The sequence below is a fragment of the Henckelia pumila genome, chromosome 2, assembly GCF_033568475.1.
Source record: "Henckelia pumila isolate YLH828 chromosome 2, ASM3356847v2, whole genome shotgun sequence".
Taxonomy (NCBI): domain Eukaryota; kingdom Viridiplantae; phylum Streptophyta; class Magnoliopsida; order Lamiales; family Gesneriaceae; genus Henckelia; species Henckelia pumila.
Genome location: NC_133121.1, coordinates 177,368,816 through 177,376,887, shown reverse-complemented (window position 1 = coordinate 177,376,887; position 8,072 = coordinate 177,368,816).

The following is an 8,072-nucleotide window of genomic DNA, read 5'->3' as shown; positions in this document are numbered from 1 at the left end:
ACAGTGGCAGTGAAACCGGTGGAAGGCGACCAGTTTGTTTTCTTTGCATCTCCGAGCACTGAAATATCGCCTATGATTTCTTATACACATGCGAGGAAGTTTACTGAGACGTGGTTGCCATGGGTTTCTTGCCAGTGTAGTCACATCAGCAGTGCCACCTACCAGTTCCCTAGCAGAGATAGAGGTGGTACGTGACTTTTCAGATGTTTTTCCCGATGATGTTGCAGGAATTTCACCAGCAAGGGAAGTGAAGTTCAGCATTGAGTTGATGCCCGACACTGTGCCTATTTCTAAGGCACCGTATCGACTCGCTTCGACAGAGATGAAAGAGTTGAAGGAGCAGATTCAGGAATTTTTGGAGAAGGGCTTTATTCACCCTAGCTTTTCTCCTTGGGAGCTCCAGAGTTGTTTGTGAAAAAGAAAGATGGTAGCATGAGACTTTGTATCGATTACCGAGAGCTCAATAGAGTCACAGTGAAGAACAAGTATCCACTGCCGAGGATTGAGGATTTGTTTGATCAATTGCAGGGAGCTTCGGTTTTCTCTAAGATCGATCTGCGATCTGGCTATCATCAGCTGAGGATCAGAGATGCGGATGTGTCCAAGACTGCTTTCCGGACATGCTATGGGCATTACGAGTTCTTAGTAATGCCGTTTGGGTTGACCAATGCTCCAACGGTTTTCATGGATCTCATGAACCGCGTTTTTCAGCCATACTTAGATCAATTTATCATAGTCTTTATTGATGATATATTGATCTACTCGAGGAGCATGGAAGAGCACAGACAGCACTTGCAGACAGCATTACAGACTTTGAGGGAGCATCGATTATATGCGAAATTCAGTAAGTGCGAGTTTTGGCTAGAGCAGGTGGCATTTCTTGGCCATATAGTTTCGAGAGATGGGATAGCAGTGGATCAGACGAAGGTGCAGGCAGTGCAGGATTGGGGAATTCCGAAGAATGCTTCAGAGATTCGCAGTTTCTTGGGTTTAGCAGGCTACTACCGGAAGTTCATCAAGGGTTTTTCTTCTATTGCAGTACTCTTGACTTCCTTGACCAAGAAAAATGCGAAGTTTATATGGAGTTCAGACTGTCAGAGGAGCTTCGATCGGCTTAAGGAAGCACTCACATCTGCGCCAGTGTTGGCGATGCCTGTTCCACATGAGGAGTTAGTGGTTTACACGGACGCGTCTAAGCTAGGGTTGGGCGCCGTATTGATGCACAGTGACCGAGTAATTGCCTATGCATCGAGACAGTTGAAGATTCATGAGCAGAACTATCCGACGCATGACTTGGAGCTAGCAGCAGTGGTTTTTGCTTTGAAAATCTGGAGGCACTATCTGTATGGTGAGAAGTGCAAGATTTTCACCGATCATAAGAGTCTTAAGTACTTCTTCACCCAGAGGGAGTTGAACATGAGTCAGCGCAGATGGCTAGAGTTGGTGAAGGATTACGACTGCGACATTAGCTACCATCCGGGAAAGGCTAATGTGGTGGCCGATGCATTGAGTCGAAAGACTTCAGTGGTATCCTGTTTGACAGTACAGTTGCCACTTCAGGAGGAGATACAGAGATTCGGTTTGGAATACTATTCGGGCGGTCACGCACCGAGTTTGGCAGTGTTAGTAGTACAGCCGAATCTTCAAGATCGTATCAGAGAGGGACAGCCTGCGGATGAGGAGTTACAACGGTTGAAGCAGAGAGATGAAGCCAAGGGTAGTCTTATTTATACTGTCATTGATGGCATCGTTCAGTACCGAGGTCGTATATGGGTACCGAACATTGATCGGTTGAGGACCGAGATCTTGGTAGAGGCTCACACATCTCCGTATTCGATTCACCCCGGAAGTACGAAGATGTATAGAGATTTGCAGTCATTGTATTGGTGGCCCGGTATGAAGAGAGATATTGGTCGATTTGTATCTGAATGCTTGACTTGTCAGCAGGTCAAGACAGAGCATCAGCGTCCGGCAGGGTTGCTTAAGCCTCTACCCATTCCGGAGTGGAAGTGGGAGAACATCACTATGGATTTTGTAGTGGGTCTTTCGAGGAGTGTCAGAGGCTGTACAACTATTTGGGTGATCGTGGATAGACTCACTAAGTCAGCTCATTTTCTGCCGGTGAGGACTACTTATTCTTTGAACCAGTATGCAGAGCTTTATATCAAGGAGATTGTTAGATTGCATGGCATACCGGTGTCTATTGTATCTGATAGAGATCCGAGATTCACATCTGCATTTTGGAAGAGTCTGCATACAGCATTGGGGACTAGATTACTATTCAGTACAGCTTTCCACCCCCAGACAGACGGGCAGTCTAAGAGAGTGTTCAGGTTCTCGAGGATCTACTGAGAGCTTGCGTCATTGATTTTCAGGGCTCTTGGGAGACTAGATTGCCGTTAGTGGAGTTTACCTATAACAACAGTTTTCAGGCATATATAGGTATGGCTCCTTATGCAGCTCTCTACGGGAGGAGATGCAGATCTCCAGTGCATTGGGATGAGGTTGGAGAAAGGATTTTACTTGGTCCCGAGATTGTACAGCAGACTACAGACATTGTGACACAGATTCGGGATCGTATGAGGACAGCTCAGAGTCTTTAGAAGAGTTATGCTGATACTCAACGACGAGATCTTGAGTTTGCAGTGGGTGATCATGTGTTTCTGAAAGTATCACCTATGAAAGGGGTGATGAGATTTGGACGCAGAGGCAAGTTGAATCCGAGATATATTGGGCCATTTGAGATCTTGGAGAGAGTTGGCACTTTGGCATACCGATTAGCACACTACCGCCAGGGCTTGCAGCAGTGCAAAACGTCTTCCATGTATCCATGCTTCGGAGATACATGTCTAATCCGTCACATGTGTTGGATTACGAGCCTTTGCAGTTAGCACCAGATCTAGCGTTTGAGGAGAGACCTGTTCGGATCTTAGCCACAGAGGAGCGGAGATTGAGAACGCGGGTCATACCGATGGTCAAAGTCCAGTGGCTGAATCACTCTGAGGAGGAAGCCACTTGGGAGACCGAGGCAGACATGAGGACTCGCTACCCGGAGCTATTCGGGTAAGTACTTTAATTTCGAGGACGAAATTCAATTTAAGGGGGAAGAATTGTAACACCCAGAAAATTTATACGTAAATCCGCATGCATAATTAGGAGAAATTAATTTTAAAATAGGGGTTAAATGAATTTATGTGATATTATGTGATTTATATGCATGATTTAATTTATTTTAGCATTAAACCAGCTATTTTAGAATTTCTTGATTTTTTTTGTGAAATAAATTGTTTTGATCGCGTAGACGGGTCCGTGGACGGACGAGATACCAAAATTCTTAGCCAAAAATATTTTATGAGTTTTATGAGCCTTAAAATAATATTCTAAGTTATTTTGTCAAGAAAATTTTTGAATTTATTTATATATTTATTTAAGGGTTGATTTTTAGCCAAAATAAGTCATTTTAATGACCTTTATTAAATTTTAAAAATTCTTTATTTTATTATTTCGAGATTTAGATATTTTATTATGTTATCTAATATTTTTAAGAGGTTAGAATCCTACCCAAAACCCACGCCCAAAATCCCTAAATCACGTTGCATTTCATCTTTTCCTCACCCTAAGCGCCGAAGTCAGTCTCCACCCTTCCCCTTCATCGACGAACAGCAGCCAAGCCTCCATAGCCACCGTTCGAAGCTTCAAGTTTAGTTGTTCATCGTCCCGGAGTCGTATACGCGTTATTGTTCGAAATAAAATCAAAGGCATGTTTAATTCCTTCCTTTAACACCATATAAGCTATATAACCTATTTATGTCCGATCACATGGTTGTGTTTCTGTTTTTTTTTTTTTAGTTCATGAAGAATTATGGCTAGAACCCGTATAACTATCTTGTTTGCTTGATTTTCATATGCATGGCCACGTTTTTATGAAAGGGAATGGATCCGGATGCTGGCTGATGATTATAGACGTGTATTAGTGTCCTTAGGATCGATCTAGGTTAGAATTTTAAGGTGGAACAAGCTGGAAACGTGAGTTTTACTTTATATTGCATCAGATCGCGCAGTTCAAGGGTTCTGTGGAAGAGAGGCTCGTTCTCCTTCCTCAGTCTATGGTTTGATGTAAGATTGGTTTCATTGGAACCCCGTAGATGTTGGCTAAGTTTTTGCAAGTGGTCTCACGGTCATTGGTGGTCGGAGCAAGCGGCACGATAAAAAATACAGTCGCTGCTCTTGTCTGAGCGCGAGCTGGGATCAGCCTTAATGCGAGGCTTCGTCTGGGCTACTCAGGCCACGGTTTGGGCTGAATTTTGTCTTGATAGAAACCTCTAGATGTTGGCTATTAGTGAGAAGTAGTTTGAGGGAAAACTATGGTCGGAGTAGGGAGAAAGATTGGTTTTGGCCGAGTCGCTCACCTGCGCGCGCGAGTACAGATGATGCTTGGTGTTTGGGTTCGTTCTCCACCTAAGGTGCATGGTTTGGGTTGGGTCTTAGCTTTTTGGAAAGGTCTCGAAGTGAGATAGCCAGTGATGGTGGATCTCTGGCCATTGGGAGGACGGAGATGTCCGAAAACAGGCTGTAAAGTTTGCTGCTCACGCGGCCGAGAGAGTAGGAGGAAGGGGGGGTTCGGGCTTGGCTAGGGGCAGGCTGGGCTGTGTCTTGGGGGGATGGGTCGAGTCAGTAGGGTCATGGGTCGGGTCAGTAGGGTTTGGGTCAGGGTTAGGTGGGTCGGGCTCGGGTATTTTAATTTTTAAGTGTTTATGAATTTAAGTGGTTTTTGGGCTTTAATAATTAATTTGAAAATTATTTGGGCCTCCAAATAATTTTATTTAGGCCTTAAATAATTTATTTAATTTAGCCCAATGATTTTTATGGGTTTGGGAGCCCATGGGAATTTTGGGCCAGTAATTGGATTTTTTAGCCAGTCTAGAGATTTATTGGGTATAATGTAGTTAATGAGATTAAATATTTTTATTTAGGCTCAGTTAAGTTTAGTTAAGTTATTTGGGCTAAAATATGATAATTGGGAATTTATTTAAGTTTAATGGGCTTAGAGTAATTGACCAACAGTCTGGACCAACCCATGAAAAATAACTAAGTCCGAAATATATATTTAATTATTTTTATGCATGAAGTTTATATTTTTAGTATAAGTATATTTATTATAAAAATTAATTAAATATATATTACGGACAAATTTTCAGTGCATGCATTCATGAAATTTTATATGATTATGATTATGTATGTGTTGAGCAATAAAATATTTTTATGATGGAAATTGAAGTAGTGTGACAGCACAGGGGTGGTTATCCACTATTTATGTTAAGAGGTAGTTTACTACCAGCACAGAGTTGATTTATCACCGCCACGTACGTTGGTTCAGGAGACTGATCAGTCGGCACAGATTTAGTCACACTTACTGATAGGACCATATTATGTTTCAAAATATCGTGCTCAACTATATTAAGTATGCTTATGATGTCAAGTTATGTTTACGTTCAAGAATAAGATCAGTGATGTTTATGGCAAGATGATGAAATATTTTATGCATGCATGCATGTACATGTATATGTATTAGTATAATTATGTGATGCATTATTTTTAACCTTGCTATAAAGGGTTAGACATGTTGAGCCCCTAGGCTCACTACGCTTATATGGTGCAGGGGAGACAGATAACTTTTATGTAGCTCCTACCGGTGGTGAGGACGTATGAGCACACAGAACAGTGGCCCCGTGACTGTTGCATGATTTAGGATTATTTCAGATACATTTTATCATGTTGTTGAATTTTAAGCAAATTATATTTTTACTTTAGTATTTCAGCACTTGGTGTTTTTGGAACAATGCAAAACTTATTATTTTTATTTCATGCATGATAATATTTATCTTTTATTTTGAATTACATATATGTATGGGCATATATGTATAGTATTATTTTTAGTATTTTATAAAAAAAAAAATTCCGCATTTATTAGTAGTAGACGTTTCACGCACCCCCCCTTTTTTTAAAAAAAACGGGACAGTGGGCATGCGCCCGGGCGGTAAAAAATAGCTGCTCGGGCGCACCCCCCTTTTTTAAAAAAATACGGGACAGTGGGCATGCGCCCGGGCGGTAAAAAATAGCCGCTCGGGCGCACCCCAAAAATTTTAAAAACCTAAAAAAAAAACAGTACTCAACTCGGAAAAGGTTTTTAAAATTAAAACTAAAACTAAAACTAACAAAAACAACAAGAAATAAAAGATAATGTAGAATGTAGTTCTCAATTTAAAGTCGAGAGCTTGACTTTTCTTCCTCCCTAGACTAGTCTTGGTCAGTCAATGTGGTGATGACAGGCATGTAATCAATGTCACCCCCCACATAGTGCTTGAGCCTTTGAGCATTGACCGTAAAAGCTTCGTTTCTGGCATCTTTGATCTCAATTGCTCCCGATGGATACACCCTGATGATTTTATAGGGACCAGACCACCTAGACTTCAGTTTCCCGGGAAACAGCCTCAACCGGGAATTAAATAGCAAAACAGTACTCAACTGTCGTGGAATTCCTCCAATTGATTAAGCTCTAGCAGTCGCTTTTCACCTGCAGCAGCAAATTCAAAGTTTAGGGTCTTAATAGCCCAATATGCTCTATGTTCTAACTCAACAGGTAAATGGCATGCCTTTCCAAATAACAATCTATAAGGGGAAGTGCCTATAGGTGTTTTAAACGCTGTCCTATAGGCCCATAAGGCATCATCAAGTCGAAGCGCCCAATCTTTCCGATTAGTATTCACACTTTTCTCCAAAATTTGTTTGATTTCTCGATTGGACACTTCCACTTGGCCACTGGTCTGAGGATGATATGGGGTAGAGACTTTATGCTTGACACCATATTTTTTTAAAAGTTTGTTGAAAAGTTTATTGCAAAAGTGGTGCCACCATCACTAATGATTGCACGGGGTGTACCAAACCGATTAAAAATATTTTCTTCAAAAATTTCAGTACAACCTGTGCATTATTTGTCGTATAAGCTTAAGCCTCTACCCATTTTGAAACATAATCGACTGCAACCAAAATGTATTTTTTTTGTCAAAGAGAGTGGAAATGGTCCCATGAAGTCAATTCCCCATACATCAAATATCTCACACTCAATGATATTATTTAAAGGCATTTCATTTCGGTTAGAGATATTACCTGTCCGCTGACATCTATCACAAGCTAAGGCAAACAAGCGCGCATTCTTAAAGAGATTTGGCCAATAGAACCCACATTCAAGTACCTTTGCTGCTGTTTTAACTGGTCCAGCATGGCCACCTACCTCACGATCATGACAGTGACTGAGGATGCTTTGCATTTCTCCTTCCGCCACACATCTCCGGATCATTGAGTCAGCATAAATTTTAAACAAAAAAGGTTCCTCCCAAAAATAATGCTTTACATCTGATAAATTTTTTTTCTTTTGATGGAAAGACAGGTTGTGTGGGAGTGTGCTTGTGACCAGATAATTAGCAAAATTTGCATACCATGGTGAATTTTCTATGGCGAAAAGTTTTTCATCAGGGAACCAATCATCTATATCCTCTATGTGAGTTTGTGCACCGTCAGCAATGCATTCTAATCTAGACAGATGATCAGCTACTACATTCTCAACACCCTTCTTATCCCTGATCTCTAAATCAAATTCTTGCAAAAGTAAGATTCATCTAATCAGTCTAGGTTTGGCATCTTTCTTCGTCAACAAGTGCTTAATCGCAGAGTGATCTGTGTATACTGTGATTTTGGAAAGTAGAAGGTATGAATGAAATTTGTCCAGTGAAAATACTACAGCTAGCAACTCTTTTTCAGTGGTGGCATAATTGAGTTGAGTTTCATTTAGAGTCTTGATAGTGTAGTAGATAGTTCAGAATACCTTGTCTATTCGTTGGCCAAGCACTGCGCCAACAGCAGAGTCACTTGCATCGCACATTACCTCAAATGGGAGGTCCCAGTTTGGTGATGTCAGTACTGGTGCAGTCACCAGTCTTTCTTTCAACACTTCAAAGGCCTGTAAACAATTTGAATCAAAGTTAAAAGGGGTATCATTCATTAGCAAAGAAGAC